Raw genomic sequence first — 14,541 nt, 5'->3', positions numbered from 1 at the left:
AAGGCAAACGGGCATTCTGTCCCTTGCAGATTAATCTGTTTGGTCTCCAGGGTTTGTACCTTGTTCAACCAGAAAACAGGCCAAAAATATACAATGGAAAAAAGAAAACATCTTCAATCAATGGTACTGCTCTAACCAACTGTTTGTATGTATAAAAATGAAAATTGACCCATATTTGTCATCTTGCACAAAGCTCATGTCCAAGTGGATCAGAGACCTCAACATAAAACCAGATACATTCAACTTAATAGAATAGAAAGTGGGAAAGAGCCTTGAACTAATTGGGGCATGAGGAAAATACCTAAGTGGAACTCCAGTGGTTCACACTCTAAGATCAAGAAGTGATAGATGGGACCTCATGAAACTGGAATGTCTCTATAAGGCAAAGGACATAGTCAATAAGACGAATTGGTAACCTACAAATTGGGAAAAAAATCTTCGCTAACACCACATCTGATAAAGGGATGATATCCAAAATATATTAAAAAAGTCAAGAAGCTATACACCAAAAATAAAATAAAAAACAAACAAACAGCCTAAATCAAAAATGGGGTGTAGAACTAAACCGAGAATTCACAACAGAGGAATCCTGAATGACTGAGAAGTGCCTAAAGAATTATTCAAATTTCTTAGTGATCAGAGAAATGTAAACCAAAATGACCCTGAAATTCCATCTTACACCAATCAGAATGGCTAAGCTCAAAACCTCAGGTGACAACACATGTTGGAGAGGATGTGGAGAAAGAGGAACATTCCTACATTGCTAGTGGGATTGCAAACTGGTGCAACCACTCTGGAAATCAATCTGAAAGTTCCTCAGAAAATTGGAAATAGATCTACCTGAAGACCCATCTATACCACTCTTGAGCATATATCCAAAAGATGCCCCACCATGCCACAGGGGCACACGTTCCACTATGTTCATAGCAGCCTTGTTTGTGATAGATAGAAGCTGGATGTAACCCAGATGTCCTATGACAGAAGAATGGATACAAACAATGTGGTTCATTTACACAATGGAATAATACTTTATTAAGTAGTTATTAAGAATGAGGACATCCTGAGTTGTGCAGACAAATAGATGGAACTAGAAAATAGCATCCTGAGTGAGGTAACTCAGACCCAAAATCCAAAAGAACATGCTTGGTATTTGATCTGTTATAGGGTAGGGGGAAAAACTGGTTTCCTGAGAACCAGCAGAAAGAATGGAATCAGGAAACCTCAGGGGATAGGAGATTGGGGGATGGGGGTTCCAGAATGTACCAGAGACCTGAGAGGTGAGAGACTCCCAGGACTCAAAGGGCAGGATCCTAGATGAAATGTTCTATGTTGGGGAGAGGGAACTTTTAGATTCTTCCTCCAGCAGAAAGACAGGGCATCATAGGAGATTTGGGGTTGCTATCCCACAGTCAAAACTCTGACCTATAATTGTTCCTGTCTGAAAAAACTGGAGGAATGGAAATGGAGAAGAGCCTAAGGAAAATAAGATCCAGCAACAGGCTCAAAGTGGGACCCAGTTCAAGGGGAGATCCCATGGTCTGACACTATTTCTGAGGCTATGGTTTGCTCACAAAAAGGGACCTAGCATAACTGCCCTCAAAAAGACCTAACAAGCATATAAAAGAGTCAGATGCAGATATTTACATGCAACCAATGAACAGAAATTGTTGACCACTGCAGTTAAATTAAGGAATAATTGGAAGAAGCTGAGGAGGAGGGTGGCCCTGTAGGAGGACCAGCAGTCTCAATTACACTGAACCCCAAGATCTCTCAAACACTGGACCACCAACCAGACAGCAAACACCAGCTGATATGAGGCCCCCAACACATATACAGCAGAGCAGTGCCTGGTATGGCTTCATTCAGAGAAGATGTACCTAACCCTCAAGAGACTGGAGGTCCCAGGGAGTTTAGAGATCTGGTGTGGTAAGGGTGGCTGAGGACAACCTCGTGGAGATACAGGAGAGGGGATGAGGTACAGGATGTAGAGCACTTTGAGGGTGGATCAGGAGGAGAATAAAACCTGGATTGGAGAAGAGAGAAATACATAAAAAAGTTCATCAGCTACTAGCTCCATCTCTGATATATGGGAGTGAAGGTTGATCACTACCATTAGAACCTCATACATAAAACCTTCAAAAATTAAAAAGAAATGAATTTCTTTATTAATATGTCAACCCAAAGTCAGAATGTAGCTGCTTATTTAAAAAAAAAAAGAAAAAAGAAAAAAAGAAGAAAAGAATAAAAGAAAATACTGCTTTATGGAGAAGTTACCCAGAATAAAATCTTTCTGAGGAATGCAGTATAAAAATAGACAAAAAGGGGAAAAGAAGAGCTCTACTGCTTTCATCTTGTTCTAATTACCTCTGCACTAGCTCAGAGAGGCCACTGGAGGTGGGAGGGTCCTGGCCAGCCAGGAAGAACGAACAGAGATTCCTTCATGCCACTGCCTGCACATTCCTCCCACGCTCTCCCTCCATGCTTAGCTTAGTCTGTGCATCCTGGGGATCCCACCTGGATTTTCTTGAACCTCTCATTGTTACAACTGTAGTAAGAACTTCTGAAGTTCTGTTTTTCAACTAGAGAAACCAAGTATGTTTCTTTGAGTACTCTCACCTCACACATTATTTCAGTAAGAAGTGAGAGTCTTGGGAGAGGGTACACTCATTGGTATCTAAAGCTTCATAGAGAAGGAAACCTGAATTCAAAGGCAAATGTCAATACAGAAGGAGTGTGTTTTGGCAGGGGTTCCCTATAGGCTAACTCCGTCATGAGAGGAAGCCACAGCACACAACTGTAATGTCAGATTCAGGTAGGAAGGAGCTAAGAGGTTAAGCAGGAAAAGAGCTTGTAAAAGACACTAGCCCAGGACAGTCAGAGCACATGACCTCACACAATGAATCTTTCTAGGACCAAGTGGTCCACACACCATGCATGCACCACAGTCCAGGTGAAATTTGAAACAAATCTCATTCCAAAAATTCCATTAGAGTTCACTTGGATTACAGTAAAAGGAACACAGTCCATCAGAAAACACTGACCACAACATTTGTTTTGCAGAAAGTATTTCCAGACCAACAAGCTTTCTACTCTTCACATTAAAAAGAAGCTCTAGAAGAAAGAAAAGTTTTCATTGTCCCCAGGTGGTGAGTGCTTACTAAGTGTTTACTGTATGCAGCTGAAAATGGAAAAGCTTATAGGAATGACAGTAAAAATTGCCATAAGCCAATTGAACATAATTTACAGTGTATTTCCAGGAAATTATACTGTCCCATGCCAGACTTTATTTATTATCATGAAAATATAGCTTCAGAGCTAATATCTCAGTAAACAAATTCAGTGACTCTCATCTGAGTACTTGTCATGAACAGGTAAAGAGCTCAGGAGGATAAACACTTGACATGAGCAGGTGAGTAAAACTGTAATTACGCAATGGGTTGTACAACTCAATTTCAGAAGGAACCCTGGTAAAATTGATGTATAGATGTATTCAGTACAGGGATGATTTGAAGAGAAAAGGTTTTTAAAGCAATACTATAATAATATCAAATCAGAAACTTAGCCATTCCTGTTGTTAGATACATAAAATTCTTTGTAATTGACTATATATTTACAATGGGACATCTTCAAGTCCAACTTGCAGACACTATGAATATAGTTGAATACTAATAAAATGTATTATTGCCAAGTGTCATCTTAAATGTATAACTTTTGAAGATGGAAAACAATCCACTCCTTTAGGGTTAACAAAAAAACCCTACCAACCAACCAAACAAAACCCCAAAAACAAATCAAAGCAAAATAAAAAAAAAAAACAGAATTTTTCACATTCTTAGAAAAATGGTTCCTGATTCTTCTATTTGCATGAATTCCCATCTCTCCCTAGTGACTCACACCTAGCTGTTTTCTCTCATTTAGATTAGTAATCTGGTTCCTGATTCAGTTTTGATGGACAAAAGAATTTTTGTTCTTGCCAGGCTCCCAAAGGAGCATAATTGATAAGATTTTCTTTGCAGAAGGCAGCTCTCTTTCCAAAGTCAAGATTTTGTTCTGCATAGAGTCTATACAAGACTGAGCCCTTAAATATTCAACCATAGATGATAGAGGACCCACAAGGCCATGAAACTGAGGATGGATGGAAGAGAAGTCACTGTCTTCAGTGCTATAGCCATCCGTGTGTGACTAATTGGGTCCCAAAGTGTCTTAGTGAGGGTTTCTATTCCTGCACAAACATCATGACCAAGAAGCAAGTTGGGGAGGAAAGGGTTTATTTGGCTTACACTTCCGTACTGCTTTTAATCGCCAAGAAAGTCAGGACTGGAACTCAAGCAGGTCAGAAAGCAGGAGCCAATGCAGAGGCCATGGAGGGATGTTATTTACTGGCTTGCCTCCCCTGGCTTGCTCAGCCTGCTCTCTTATAGAACCCAAAACTACCAGCCCAGAGATGGTCCGACCCACAAGGGGCCTTTCCCCCTTGATCACTAATTGAGAAAATGCTATATAGTTGGATCTCATGGAGGCATTTCCTCAACTAAAGCTCCTTTCTCTGTGATAACCCCAGCTGTGTCAAGTTGACACAAAACTAGCCAGTACACAAAGCAAAAACAAAAGCAAGGCAAAAAGACATTAAAGTAAGATGATAACTTGGTGGAAAGTGAAGAAGGGAGCTGGGAAGTGGGAAAGGAATCTAAGATCAGGGATGAATGGGACCAGAATGTACTGATTAAAAATCAAATAATTTAGATACTGATATCATTTAGAAACACCCAGAAATAATGTTCATCCAAATAGTTTTGGTGTTTTTAGAGCCAGACAATTTGACACAGTATTAACCTTCTCAGTATATGTGGCCAGAATGGCTGGTGAGCTTTCCCCTTAACTTCTGTGACCGCTCTGTAGAAGGAAGCGGAGAAGGAAATATGCCTCAGTTGAGCTGATATTTCAGACAAACCTTGGGCTTGCATTGAAAAGTGTAAATTACTGAAAAGTTTCTCTGACTGAAAATAATGTCAGCCAACATTAATAACAATGTAGATGAATGCCGAGGGGGACTCTCATGAAATACCCAGGGAGTTCTTTGCAAGATGGCTGAGCCTGTCTGTCATATTAGCATGTTACTAAACGTCTACAACTTTCAGACACTGTCATAAATAAAACATATGTAGCAGTGTTCATCCTGCCTTGAGGAACATGGAGAGAAGTATGGAAAATACATCATGTAAATACATAATTTAAATGCATGTTAGGTGGTGTTTCTGGGCAATTCGTATAATCCACTCTGGTGTTGGACATAAAGATGTATTTTTCCCATGGGCAAATCTAGAAAGCCTCCTGTGGTAGATTTTTATGGTTTCCTAGACTTGTATATCTAAATGACTTCTAGTCAGAGTGCTGCCATAGGTCAGATTAAGCAGAGATAGTGTCTGGAAATGAGACTGGATCTCTGCTTCTCTCAGTAAGCACAGCTACTTGTTCTCTGTAAACTCCAATCACAACAATATTGGTTTATGTTGTAGGCAGCATTGATGGGATTAGTCCCTACAGTCAAGACCACTAATATTACTGTTATACTCTTTTTTAAAATTTGTGTTTGCATCCAAATTACAGATATTCTTCTGGCATCCACAAAGATTGTTTTTGATTGATCTACTTCTTGACCTGTCTTTTCTCTTGCAAAGCTGGCTCCTTCAACAGTGCTGACTCATATATTTGTGTTCTCACTTCATTATTCTATGTTTTTGTTCCCATCCCACCTCTTTTATTCAGTCTTTTTTTTACTTCTTGTCTTCTTCCTACTTTCATGTTGTATACATGTACTCAAACCCATGTTAATACACAGATATCCAATTTAGAAACTAGGATCCACAAGTGAGAAAGAACATGTAATATTTGATTCCCTTTGGCTTTATTTGTTTTATTTCACACAATTCTTCCAACTTCCATTTATATGGCTAAAAATTTCATTTTTCTTCATAACTAAACAAAATTTCATAGTAATATGTATACTATACTTGCATTATTCATTCATGAGGTAATGGCCTTCCAGGAAGTTCCCATCTCTTATTGAGAATAAGGCAATAATCAATGTAGAAGTAGGTATCTCAGTAGTAAGAAAGCCATTTGTTTCTGTGTACATATGTGTAACAGCCAGGTTCTATGTTAGCTCTAACATTCTAACTTAAGGTTTTTGAGAAATTTGTATACTGTTTCCACAGTGAGTGACTTTGCTTGTTCATATGCCTGCAAATTCTAATAGCTGCTCCTATAATTTTTTTCAAGCTTCACTAGATTTATTTAATGATCTAATTGCCCTGACATTGCCCTAATCTTGCAAAAAAAATATAAAATAAATTAAATAAAAGTTCATGTTCCTTGGGTCAAGCCTAACCAGGAAAAAAATGAAGAAGTTATGGATGAAACACCCACTCTCTAAGAAGCTACTAGTATTGGATAGTTACAGGGAGAAAAGGTTAGTTAATGCATTAACAATTGGTCGGTTGAGCACATTACAGGGCAGTTTTCATCCCCAACATACAATAAGTAGGCTACAGAGGCTGGGCTGGATGAGAGAAAAAAATGAACATCCAGCCATGGTGGTTAGGGAAAGGATTGTGGAGAAGGTGGCTAAGAGGAATTGGGGAAACATAAATGTATATGATTGAAACATACGTACTAAATATAAAACATCAAAAATATTGTTTAAATATATACACAGATGATAGTCATGCAATAGTAAAAATGTAAACATAAATTATATAGAGTTGATGTAGACAAATTGATTTTAGACAGATGATAGACACATTGGTGATAAAGAAAGATAATATTAACTGTCAGGTAAACAGATGATATTAATATATAATAGGTGATAAAAAGATAGGTAGATAGATAGATAGGTAGATGATAGATGTCAGATAAATAAATAAATAAATAAGTAAGTAAATAAATAAATAGATTAACACAAACGTGATAGAGATGACAAAGTCAGTGACTTATTATAGTTTTGCTTTTTGAAGCAAGAAGACATCAATGTGTATGGTCTCACTGTAACACAAAGTACCTTAAGTATGTTGATAACTTACAAAAATCATGTATTAATTCCTGTTCAAGAATTCTAAGTCAATTTTATGCCTGTTCAAACTCAATAAAATAACCAAGGAATTATTTTTCCATGAGATGGTTATCTTTTCTTCTGTTGAGAAACAAATATGTTTTCATTGCCTATTTTTAGTGTTATTGAACTCTATTTCATTATTATATGAAATGTTATAAAACTGCCTCTTTAAATACATATTTAAAGTATATCACTGTAATGGGAAAGAGTTCTAGCAACTTGAAATAATAACCTACATATCATTTGTTTTGGCTGGCAATCTTGCAACACTCTCAGTTGAGGGCCAAATACTCCTTACGTTATATGAATCTTTCTTTGAATGGTAGAATTTTCTTTAAAGGAGTAAATTGTGTATTCAAAACGGAATATAGTGCAGTAGTATGATTTTGAAATCATTTGCTGTATTTGAAACGATAGGCTGTGAATGCTCTCTGTAAGGTAGTGAAGATCTTATGTGTAGTCAGCTGTTATCCCCAAGAAAAAAATAGCCCTTACCAGGCTTTTACATTTTAATTTTTTCCAGAAGTCTGGAACAAGAGAACACACACTTTGAATAGCTCTGCCATGCCTTTTGTGATACACTTTAGAACTAGAAAATAGTACAGATTCACTGTATGCAGGTGCTTTATTCTTCTTCCTATGTTGAAATTGGCAGTAGGGGCATATTTTCTCTTTTGTCTTCCCTCCTGTGTTTACTGAGAACTTCATGGAGCATCACCACATAATTTAGAAGTGCTGATTATGTCTGTGAAACTAAGTTGGGAATACAGGAAGCAAATCTAGGAATCCTAATAATATAGGGGATGATTTAAATGAGAACAGAAATTTCAGCAGCATTAAAAAATACAGAAACATTATCTGTAATAATATGCTGTTACTTCTAGTTGGTGATAGAACAGGTGGGGGTTATAGGAATTAAGGCTGTACTGTGTGTCTTTGTTCTTTGTAGAACAGGCCTTAACAGGAAGTGTGATACTGGGTATCTGTAGGTCTCCATTATGTGCTGCCAAGGCTACCTCTGAGAACATGGTGGGACACTTAAAGCTGTGCCCATTGCTACTGCTGGATGAATGAGTAGTTGTGGCCTTGTTATAAATGGTGTTTGGGATGATGAATATGACCAAACAAAAAATGGCGCTCCTTCTCTCTCCTTCCAGTCTGTTTGGTATTGTCACTAAACCAGGTAAAAGACAATCTGTATACTTTAATTGTGCTTACTTATGACAATGAAGTATGCAGAAGGATGCTTGGGACAAAGAGAGCTTAATGTCTGTCATTCACAATCTATATAGAAAGCCATTCCTTTGTGGAAAAAGACAGACATGAATGTGTTTGACCCTGAATATACACAGTGAATTTCTAGGAAGACTAAAAGACACTGTTCATGTTAGGCTACCCTCTAGAATTCCCTAAGTGTGTACAATTAAAAGTTTTACCTTCATCAATTTAAAAAAAATCATTATCAGATTTATCAGTTACTGAGCAATGACTATTGACTATGGAGTCCTTATTTCTTCTCTTGTTAGCAGAACCAAACTAGATCCAGTTTTTGAGGTCCAGTTGATTCCAGTATATTATTTCTAGTGTCCTTTTCGACAGCACAGGACCACAAAGAATTGCCTAAAAATTTCATTAAGAGAGACTTCATTTTCTCTCAAAGAGCTCACAGCAAACCATTCTGCTTCCTCAACACTTTGCTTGTCATCTCTCCCTATTCATGTACAACTTTGCAGTTCTCTACTTTCTACCTTCTCATTCTGCAGTGTTAACTGAATCAGAAATCAAATTTTATTCCAGAAGGAAATGTATATTTGTGAGAACAGTTTTGAAAGAGCTAGTCATATCATACCGCAAGCAGGAACAGAGAACAATGAATGCATGCATGTTAGTGCTTAGCTTGCTTTCTCACTTTTATGTAGGTTGGGATCACATGCTCACAATTAAGATGGTTTTCCCACACCAGTTAGTACAATCAAGAATATACTTCACAAGCATTCTCAGAGACCCATTTCCATGGTAAGGCTAGATTTTTTTCAAGTTGGTAATTAATACTAATCACCATGATATTCTTTTTGTACCTTGGCACTTTGTGATCTGACTAAATAGAATTACCCTATGTCCTACATTCCTGGAAGACTAAAACGATAACATGTGGCCAAACGCATAAATTTCTATAATAAGTAACCCTTATGCAGAATCACACAAAATAGTAGCTCGTGTAGTCTGAACAGGTAGTTTGATGGTAAAAAGCACATAATGTTCTTGCAGAGGACAAGTGTTCAGAGTTGTGGTCCTAACATCCACATTAAATGGTTTAACAACAGTCTGTGACTCTAGCTCCAAGGGATCAGATGCCCTTTTCTGGTCATGAAGGTTGCTGGACTTATGTGTACAAACTAATAGGCACACATATATACATAATTAAAAGATTTAAAAACTTAAGGTAGTTTCTAGAATTTCCAAGTTAGTTGTGCTGAGATGATGAAAGACATGTACAACATATATTGGATACCTGTCCTTGTGAGTACTCACTCTCATATATTCATTTGCTCATGAATATGGCAAGTTTGCAAATAGAATGCCATTCCCTGGTTTTGCTCTAAGGATAACTTAAGTTTTTCCCCCCCTCATGTCCAACAAGGAGAGATCAAATGAATTGCAAATACACAAAAGCTTTAGCACATTGATTGATGGGAAGATGAAGGTAGCATGTTTTAAGATAAAAGAGAGTACAGGTTTCCTCTCTAATAAATAGGTAATGAAATACAGAGAGCTAGTACAAGACCAAGCATTAAAGAATAAAATATTAACCAAATCCGATTTGACTTCAAACATCTACCTGATCATAAATTCACAGGTCGAGCTCCATATCTGCTTAAGGGATCTCTCAACATAAATTGAGATTAAGCACTAGCAACAATCAAGATATAAGCTCTAGGGCAGAGAAAAAAGTAACTTATCCCAAATTAGTGGACAACTTCAATAAGGAAAAAAGAATTCACATTTAGTCTCTTTAGAAAGGAAAGAGTTCAATAAGCAAAGGAGATGTAGAGCATCAAGGCAGTCAAAAGGAAAAATGAGGAGAGAGCTCTGGAGACTATTTGCTATATACTACTTGCTGTGCAAGAGCTCCCGGAGTTTAGATCTCTAACACCTATGTAAGACAGACAGTCCTAATAACACATACCTATAATCCCAGGAATGAGGGAAGCAGAAGCAGGTAGAATCACAGCTCAACCAGTCTAGCATAAGAGATTGTCTTTTACTTTAAAAAATTAGGGCAGACTCCATTAATGATCTAAGCACTGGTCCTTATACTCACAGATATCTGTAGTCTTCACCTTCATCTACAAAATTGTGTGTGTGTGTGGGGGGGGGGATAGGGAGTTTTCAGAAGGGAAACTAGGAAAGGGGATAACATTTGAAATCTAAATAAAGAAAATATCTAATAAAAAAAAGAAAATTGCAATAGATGGAAAGCACCATAGAAAACCACAACCAATTAAAAGGTGGAGTTGAGGAACCCGGTCCCCAAAGAAACAGCTATAAAAACACTTCTGCAACTAAGCTCAAGGAAGCCTTCAGAATAAGGACAGGGGGAGGTGCATGGAAATTGCAAAAGCCAAAAAATAGGAGAGATAACAATGAGATTGTATCTCCTAGTAATGTCAGAAACTACACCTACAAAGTCTCACCAAAATAAATGCCCAAATACCAGCAGAACAAGGACAACAAAAGCAATCATGGGAAAGGGAATGGGGGAAAGCTCATGGGGCTGCAAACCTACACAAAGAATTACAGGCAACCATGGAATACCTAGAGCAGGAAAAATACTCTTCCCCAGGAACGATGCCTTCAATTGGTTGTCCAGTGCCAAAGGTTCAGCCCTGAAAACGTACATAGAAATAACATTATACAACTGAGTAGTTGTATATTTAGGAATGTGTGTGTGTGTGTGTGTGTAAACACATAGCAAAGTATATATACATACATACACATATACATATTTATGAGGTATGTGTTTATATACATACATACATATATGAGGTATAAATACACACACACACATATATGTATATATATACACACGCACACACACACACACACACACACACACACACATATATATATATATATATATATATATATATATGCATGCAATGGCAATTAATAAAATGAAGCCATGAATTTGAAAGAGAGAAAGAAGAATTATATGGGAGTGTTGGGAAGAAAACTGTAATAGACAAAGGAGGTTTGGAAGAAGAAACGAGGAGAGACAACTGTAATTATATTATAATTTCTAAAAAATTAATTGAAGAGTAACATAAGACATCCTATGTTGACATTTGTACTTTGGTTTGCGTTTACCTTGCTATACACACATACATGTATATTTACCACACCACATGAACACTACACACACACACACACACACACACACACACACACACACACACACACACACGGGAACATGGATATGAACTTGAACAATCACCCCCAATTCACCCTCCCACAAACACACAAGAACTCACCAAGATAAATCCTTTTGTGGTATCCAGCAGGAGAGTTAGACTTTACCTGGGCCACACAGTCTGTCAGGAAGGAGATTAGATTGCAGAGAAGACAGAGTAGGTTCAAGGAGGCTATGGAATGTCAGTTAGGAAGCATGAATCAGAAGTGGTAAGATGGGCAAGCAAGGACAGATTACAGTTAATGGAATTTCTATTCAAAGTAAACATTCCCTTTTGTGGCTAGAATTTAAAGGATACACTGTATAAAGATTTTTGAAACGTTACAATAAACAAAGTAACACAGTATAACAGAAGAAAATTGCCACAGACTAGTCCTTTCTCTCCTTAGAAATGAACATGAATGCAGAAATGCATTTACAATGTAAACCATTTATATTTCCATTGAGATGAGAGAAAAGCCCTCTTTTATGAAATTTATGGAGTTTAAAATTCAATAAGCACAGCTCTTACAATGTTACGCATTCTTTCTTAGCCAAACAGCAATGGCATTCAAAACGTTCTCTGCCAGATTGACTTATATTTTATTTATTGGAAAACATGTTGACTTTTCCTATTTCTAAACTTCTATAGTGCTTGAATATTATTCACCTCATAGCTTAATCTTTCTGGGAGCTTTTGTGTTTTATTTGCCTATGCATTTGGTTTACATATGAAATTTGTCTGTTTCAAAATCAGAGGAAATATCCTGTTGACTATAATTGCAGGACTCTATTTCAGGTGTCTGTATGTCAGGCACATACACAGCATGGCTCATTGTGATGTTCGGGTTCCAGGACTAGTACAACATTGTAAAGCCTGTGATGAAGTATGGTTCCATGAGCAGTGTGTGGCCAAAGAATTGGGAAGAACACTCATTTATGCTACCTGCAGACAGAACATATATGTGATTATTCAAATGGGGAGAGCAGAAGAAATTCAAGAGGAAATGCTAGCTAACATCTTCATTTTAATTTACTGTCCAATTTTGATACAAACTACAAAAGGGAGGGAATATTTTGGGGGATAGAGAAATAGAATATTTGAGAAATCTCAAATGCCTTTTAGATGCCATGAAAATATATATGGTTTTTATTATCAGACATGAAAGCTCAGTAAAAACTTCAAATTTAAAGTAATTCTTTTAAATGGAGATAATATGTCCCCTATGCAATGTACTATATAATAGAAAACTGTTTATAGATTAGACTATAACGTGATGCTTTTTTCAAGTTAACAAGAATCATGGAAGATGCTTGACAACTACAGAAGTTATGGAACAGATAAGGGTAGAATCAGGCAGTGATGTAAAAGATAAGTGCTCAGAATTGGCATCCTCAGTAACAAGGACCTACACAATATTTGAAACTCAGAAAAAATAGAGAAACTACTCTTCTCCATGGACTTCACAATTTGATGGGATAATGGAATGTGTCTAACACTAGACATGTTATCCAATCTCTCCAGTCTACTCACTAGCTACGAGACAAGGGATATTTACATGTAGCACACTGAAGTTTATATTTCCTGGTCTCAGGATCAGTGAAATCCTTTCTCAGAGAAAACTCGATCTAATTGTTAAAGGACCCACATGAAGAACAAACTGCACATCTGCTACACATGTGTAAAGGTCCTACGACCAGCCCGTACATACTCTTTGGTTGGTGGTTAAGTCTCTGTGAGCCCTCCATGGGCCAAGATTACTTTATTTTGTAGGTCTTCTGGTGGTGTCCTTGACTACTCAGGCTCCCTCACCCACCGACCCACCCCAGCTCTATAATACTCCTGGAGTTCTGCCTATTGTTCTGCTGTGGGTTTCTGCATCTGTTTCCATCCGCTGCTAGATGAAGTCTCTCAAAAGAGAGTTATGCTGGGCTACTATCTGCAAGCATAAAGGAATATCATTAATAATATCAGGGATTGACTTTCTCCCATAAAATGAGTCTCAATTTGGGCCAGTCATTGGTTAGCCATTTTCCTTTACATCTTTCTCTGTGGGTTGGTGTCTTTAACCCTTTACCGGGAGTAATTCATGGCTACAGAAGGTGAGCATATCATTTCTAAGAGTCTCAACAAGAGTCACCCTTAGAGACTCCCCGAAGTCTCTTCCATCCCACAGTTGCTCCCCCATTTCTATTGTCTTTCCTACCTCCTCCCCAGACCTGATCTTTGTCCTACTCCACTCCTTCTCCTATCAATCCCCTCTCTCCATCTACTTCAGATGTCTATCTTATGTCTCTTTCTTAGTGACATTCAAGCTTCCTTCCTTGGGCTTTCCTTGTTACTAATCTCGTTTGGGTCTGTGAATTGTAGCAGGGCTATTCTGTACTATATGGCTAATATCCACTTATAAGTGAGTACAAACCATGCATGTCTCAGAGGCTGGAATACCTCACTCAGAATGATATTTTCTAGTTCCATCCATTTTCCTGCAAATTTCATGATGCCCTTGTTTTTAATAGCATTTCATTTATGATTTTGTTAATTTGGATATTGACTCTCTGCCTCTGTGTTAGCTTGGCTAAGACTTTGCCTATCTTGCTGACTTTTCAAATACTTTTTTCAAAGAACCAGCATTTGGTCTTGCTGATTCTTTGTATTGTTTTCTTTGTTTGGAATTTATTGATTTCATCCCTGAGTTTATTACCTGCCATCTACTCTTCTTGGGTATTTTTGCTTCTTTTTGTTCTAGAGCTTACAGGTATAATTTTAAATTGCTAGGGTGAGATCACTTTCATGACTTTATGAAGGCACTGAGTGCTATGAACTTTCCTCTTAGGATTGCTTTCATTGTGTCCCATGATTTTTGGTGTGTTACAGCTTCATTTCCACTGAATTCTTGAAAGTCTTTAATTTCTTTCTTTATTTCTTTTTTTTTTTTTTCAATTTTTTATTAGGTATTTTCTTCATTTACATTTCAAA

This window comes from Mus musculus, chromosome 9 (genome assembly GCF_000001635.26).
Source record: "Mus musculus strain C57BL/6J chromosome 9, GRCm38.p6 C57BL/6J".
NCBI classification, from domain to species: Eukaryota; Metazoa; Chordata; class Mammalia; order Rodentia; family Muridae; genus Mus; species Mus musculus.
The sequence above is the reverse complement of the archived record's forward strand: the minus strand, read 5'-3'. Positions refer to the sequence as shown.